The sequence below is a fragment of the Zeus faber genome (assembly GCF_960531495.2).
Source record: "Zeus faber genome assembly, chromosome: 9".
NCBI classification, from domain to species: Eukaryota; Metazoa; Chordata; class Actinopteri; order Zeiformes; family Zeidae; genus Zeus; species Zeus faber.
In genome coordinates, this window is record NC_137197.1 from 27,315,286 (window position 1) to 27,321,735 (window position 6,450).

Below are 6,450 nucleotides of genomic sequence, written 5' to 3' on the forward strand. Positions count from 1 at the left end.
TGGATGGATCACAATCCTTGACATTTGCTGAGAAATTTCCTATTGAAATTCTTGATTTAGGAACACAGATTGAGTTTTCCAGTAGTTAAAAATGTGATGAAAAATGAGAATGTGTGTTGTGGGACATGGTACTTACTCAAAAAATAAGGCCAGGATCCAGGAGCACTTCCTCGATTGAAATCCTCCATCAAGTAACATTCACATGAAGATAAATGTATGATCATCATTGCTTTAGTACAGTAACACTAAACATTTTCCATATAGCTCATACACAGGCTGAAACCCAAATAAATTAACAAATTAATAAGCAAAGAAAAAAAAAAAGTTACATTTTGCATACACCACCATAATGGTGTGACCTGGTTGTCCCCTTTCTCAAGCCAGGCATTGAATTCTTCCATTGACCTGAGCCTTGTGTGGCCCTGGGTGCGCTGTTCATGACATCCACCCAGGTGGTAGACTGTGTGTGTGTGTGTGGGGCATAGGTCAACTGATGTCACAGAGGTCACAGGGTCAAATCCCAGATGGCAGCAGTATGAAGAGCAGGGGTCAATGGATGTTCACACAGCACAGCAGAGAACAATGGACCTTCCACTGTATCAGCTAGCCAGTGTCAATTCAGAATGATGTGGCTCATGATGGACTTGGGCAAAATAAATTTATGCTCTAACTAAAGCAAAGCTAATATACAGCAATGAATCTCAAAGTCCCCCCCCCCCCTCGCCCCCCATATCAAGGACCCTCAATTTGATGTGCACTACGCAACAGACAACATTTGATAAGACTGTGTTCCTGGGAGCCCAATCTGTAAAGATCTGTTTTTGATATGATTTATAACAAACTTCCATACCCGTCTATGCCACGGTTGGCGAGATAACAGTGAAACTAGGACAAAAAGTAATTATTGAACATTTTCCAAAGGTGCTGATGTCTTGTTAATTAGATAACCGTGAAGCACAACCCTGGAACCTCCTAAAGGACAATACATTGAGAAACACCAACGAACGCCACAACACAGGTGAGAACCTATAGCAGTCGTTTGAGCCGACTCTGCTCATATCTTCCCATCTGCTTTAGTCGGCCCACGCAACAAAAAAAAAAAATAAAAAGTCTCTCATAAACACTTGGTTTGGACAGCGCCAGTGAGGCAAAGCAGATGGTGCGGTTACAGATAAACATCTACGCCTATGGGAGACAAGATATCAACTCGAAAAGACTATGAATGAAAGACCAAGACCTCAGAGCGTATTTGCTCACCTGTCTGTGCTCACGACAGTGACGTCAGAGTTAATTATCAAGGAAAACAGCCTCCTGTGCTTCTGCGTCACTTCAAAACCTCAAAGAACGTATGATATGAGTGTATTTAGAAAAGGCAAATACTTTGATTTGGTACACCTAGTGATGAGACGTTTGACCTTTATCTTTCATTCTTTATCCCCCTTTTCAGTTCTCTTATTTGTTCTCAAAGATGTCTACCCCCACCCTTTACTAATTACAAAAACAAACACTCTAAACTCCATCTCTGCTAATGCTGCCAATTCCTGTAGGAGGCTTAGCCAGCAGTGAACATGATATACAACTGGTTTGACTAAGAAATTGTACTTATTTAAAGTCTTGTTGGATGGAAGAGACAGCTTAATGCTGTAATGTACATTAAGTCATTTGATTTGGTTGGTGTAACGGTGGATGAGTGGAGGAGGACTTCTAGTAAACGAAGCAGAGTCAGTCAGCTCAGCGTTTTGAATGGAATGCTCGCGATAATGTATTAGCTTATATCAAATATATTTCTGCGAAATGTGAAGGTGTAAATCAGTCACATTCAACATGAACCACGGCAAACGCCTTGGCCTTTTTTTTGTTTGTTTAAACCATCCTAAATGGATGAACTCATCAACAATTACTCGCAGTTTGCGAGTCCCCCCTCGCCGGAGTGACTCCAGATTCCCGAGTCATTAAAAAAAAAAATAATAATAAAATGGATTTGTTCGTGACAAACTAATCGTCCACGAGTCTCGCGTCGCTGCCGATGGCCAGGACCACGCCAAGGCGAAACAAAGTTGAGCGGCGTCAAGTTCCCCTCCCCGACAAACAGAGGCGGAATAAAAACACAACGGGGCCTCTGTCGGTGTCCGGGATAAAGGGCGAGGGACGTTCACGGGGCCGTACTCACGTTCCGGCGGAGCTCCGTGAGAGCGGCGAGCCGCCGACAAGTTCCCTCTTTTCTTTCCGAGCGCAGCTGAACAAAATACAACGAGGCAGTCGGGCCCGTCGCTCCTGTCGCCCGTCGACGTTCTTGGTTTTGCGGGGCTTTCCAAACACCACCCGCTGCTTCGCCGCCAGGAAGGTTCGCACCGGATCGGAGTTGAAGTGGAGTGCGCGTCGGGCGGCTCCTTTGTTCCTCGAGCTCCTATTTCTCGCTCTCGCTCCCGTGGAGCTCGCCGCTGATTGGCTGAGCCGCCGGAGGGATGGGACCAGGGGGCAGTGAGACCCAGGGCCAGGTGATGGCGGGGCAGTGAGACCAGGAGACCCTGTACCAGGTGATCGGGGGGGCAGTGAGACCAGGAGACCCTGTACCAGGTGATCGGGGGGCAGGGGACCCAGGGCCAGGTGATCAGGGGGCAGTGAGACCAGGAGACCCAGGACCAGGTGATCGGGTAATCAGGGGACCAGGTAACCACAACCTAGGGACCAGGAGACCACGGCCTGGAGACAACAACCAGGGGACTAGATGATTGGGGGGCCAGGAGACCCAGGGCCAGGTAATCAGGGGGCAGTGAGGACCAGGACCAGGGGATCCGGGTACTAAGAGACCAGGCGAGCAGGGGACCAGGAGACCAGGCGACCACGACCGGGGGACCAGGACCATGTGATCAGGGGACCGGGACACCAGCACCAGGTGATTCCGAGGACCAGGAGACCACAACCAGGAGACCAGGTGGTCTTTGAACCTACTGACTAGTACCAGGTTATCAGGGGAGAAGAACTGAAGACCAGGACCAGGGGAGCAGGACCAGCGGACCAGGAGATTACGGGACAAGGGGATTAGGTGATAAGTGGACCAGGGTACCAGGATCGGGTGATCGGTGGACCAGGACCAGCTAATCGGGGGACCAGGCAACAACAACCAGGGGACCAGGTGATCGGGTAATCAGGGGACCAGGTCACCACAACCAAGGGACCAGGAGACCACGGCCTGGAGACAACAACCAGGGGACTAGATGATTAGGGGACCGGGAGACCAGGGGATTGGGGGGCCAGGAGACCCAGGGCCAGGTAATCAGGGGGCAGTGAGGACCAGGACCAGGGGATCGGGGTACTAAGAGACCAGGCGAGCAGGGGACCAGGAGACCAGGCGACCACAACCGGGGGACCAGGACCATGTGATCAGGGGACCGGGACACCAGCACCAGGTGATTCCGAGGACCAGGAGACCACAACCAGGAGACCAGATGATCTTTGAACCTACTGACTAGTACCAGGTTATCAGGGGAGAAGAACTGAAGACCAGGACCAGGGGAGCAGGACCAGCGGACCAGGAGATTACGGGACAAGGGGATTAGGTGATAAGTGGACCAGGGTACCAGGATCGGGGGATCGGTGGGCCAGGACCAGCTTATCGGGGGACCAGGCAACAACAACCAGGGAACCAGGTGATCGGGTAATCAGGGGACCATGTAACCACAACCAAGGGACCAGGAGACCACGGCCTGGAGACAACAACCAGGAGACTAGTTGATTAGGGGACCGGGAGACCAGGGGACCAGGACCGTCTGATTGTCACATGCGACCCGCCAGACAAAGCTGTTAAAACAAACAAAAGTTGACAAGTTAATGTATCCATTTAATCTGCTGTTAGGACTTTCCCGCCCCCATCCACCGACCTATATACATGCAGACCAGATGCCACGGGTTTGGATTAACTAGTGATTGTTTAAACAACATATGGAGAGATATTTTTATGGCTAATAATACTGGACCTATGTGCTTCCTTCTGGGAGAAAGTTTGGGGACTTTGGGAAATTAACTTGATGGACGTATTAATTGTACGGTTCCCAACATTTTAGAGCTGCGACCTATGGAACTTAATTTGAGTCAATATTATATAAATAAATAAATCTATAAATAAATATGCTTATGAAATAAATAAATATGTCTGCGAAATAAATCCTGAAATAAATAAATGAGGCAATCAATAAATAAATAAATAAATAAAAACCCACCCCATGAATTTGCATATAACAGATGGAAATTTGGCATTATGAAATAAAAATGCCCTGAAATAAATAAATGTGGCACTATGAAATAGAAGTACGCCTTCGTCAATGGGTCGTTTCTCTGTAATTGCATGAGAGCGCCGTCCCTCTTAAACAAACCAGAGGTTCGTAACTTTAATCACACATCAGGAAAAACTGGCAAATACAAGTAGTGGCATTCAACCCCCCCGGTGAAGCCATCCCTTGACCCCCTGCAGTGTGCCTCCCGGGCCTGGTAAGAAGGCCTTTGTCCTGATAATGCGATCACCTGTCTGTCACACACTCGCTCTTGAAAAGGTTTAGTAGCACTGTGAGGGTCATGCTTTTTTAAAATTATTATTATTATTATTATTATTTATTTCTATGAATACCATAAACAAACATTGCTGACGAATGCAAAGGCCGGTAAGCCAATACATTGGCTGCGGTGTGCTTTACAGGTCTGTCAGCTCATCTCAGCCAGGCCGACCCTCACCTGACCCCCATTTGATGCTCCTCGTACATCAAAAGTCCACTCAGATGTCCAGATGTCTCATATCTATCTATCTATCTATCTATCTATCAGCACAAACTGCTTGCTGTGTGGTTTTAACCGAGTAGGATTCATGAGCTTCCTGAGATGGACAGTTCCAATTAAACATGACTCATCATTGCCTGATGCTGTTTGTCTGTGTGTGTTGGCATGTGTGAAAAAGTGTGGCTTCATATAAGAGTCTGCATGACTGTTGCTGAGCTATTTGATGTGTGTGTGTGTGTGTGTGTGTGTGTGGGCGCGCGCGCACGCCCATCTGTGTATCTATTAGCGCCATAATGCTCACATCAGAGCTCGCTGAAACACCCACCAGTCCTCAGACACCCACTTTTGTTGTTTTTATCAGATGTTATTCCGCCTCCCCTCAGCCTGCTTCTCATTATCTCTTTTATCACTCTCTCCCCAATCCCCCTGCGTCACGGTTCCCGCCTCGTCCTGCAGTCGTTGTTCTCGCCGAAGCGCCGGCTGTAATTGGACGTCTTATTGAGAGTCAAACAAGTGTTGACGAATTGCCATGAGGATTTCCGCTCGTTCGAAAGCGAAGAGTACTTTGTCTAAACTTAGCCTACACTTCCTCCTCTCCCTGCCCTCGCACACGGTACGTGGGCACCTGCGTGAGGCAGAACGGGGGAGAGAGAGAGAGAGAGAGAGTGAGAGAGAGAGAGAGAGAGAGAGAGAGAGAGAGAGAGAGAGAGAGACGAGAAGAACAAAAGGGACACCTTAAGTTGACTCTCGTGAGTGGGCCGTTTGTACACCAATCCATTCAACATGTCCAAACGAAGGTTTTCTCATACGCTATGTCCAAATCCTATCTGTGTGCACTCCATCCTGCTGTTGAACTCCTGCACCCGCTTCCGTTACCGCAACCAGCAATGCAATCTCTCTCTCTCTCTCACACACACACGCACACACACGCACACACACAGCGCCATTGTTTTGGCAGCAGATAAGGTTCAGCAACGGCCGTTGGTGCTCAGCCAATCAATGACTCACCTGGAGGAACCAGTCTCTTATATGCCAGCTACCAGGAAAAGCCGTCTCCTGCTGAGGGTCAAGTTACGAGCGGGGCAGGACGGGGAGGCCGGGTCGATGAACATTCTCTCTGCAGAGGGCTTTTTAGTCAAGGAATCTTCAAAGCACCAGAAGGTTGAGCGAAAAAGAGAGAGAGAGAGAGAGAGAGAGAGCCAAAGCGCAGGAGTCGTTCACCGGGAATAGAAGTGCATTTGGAATCTGCATGACGAGGCAGCACTAAAGCAGAGATCCATTGAGTAAAATGGTAAGGCTTGCTGACGTTTCCATTGGCAGCGGAATGGAAGTCGCGGAGTGCACACCGTTGACAATAAGGAATCGAGGAATGTATCCTCTGTAAAGGTACTAAACACGGCGCACGCGAGGCTTCAGGCGCTTTCACTGCAACACGGAAACACCGGTTTGGCTGGTCAGGGACGTGTTTTATGATTCTTTTTCCCCCTCTCTCTCCCTGCTTGACGTGAAATTACTGTGGACCTGTTTAGGCAGGGAGGGATGTTTGTGAAAGGAAAAATGTCCACCTCGAAGGTCTGTCTGGCTCTGAACTAAAGCAAGTTGTGTCACTGTCAAGTTCTTGCCTTTCATATGTATAGGAATACATATGAAAGTGAGTTGGGGTGGAGGCAGTCCCATATT

The 6,450-nt window shown here is 48.6% G+C and overlaps 1 protein-coding gene across 1 annotated transcript in view; it reads right to left on the reverse strand.

Annotated features, from left to right (window-relative positions):
- Window positions 1-2,213, reverse strand: part of LOC307234507 (SPRY domain-containing SOCS box protein 4-like) — a 48,792-nt gene extending 46,579 nt beyond the window's left edge. The window contains exon 1 of the mRNA XM_080006247.1: window positions 2,171-2,213. The gene's annotated coding sequence lies outside the window, so the exon portion shown is untranslated. The remainder of the gene's footprint in view (window positions 1-2,170) is intronic.
- Window positions 2,214-6,450: the final 4,237 nt, after the last annotated feature.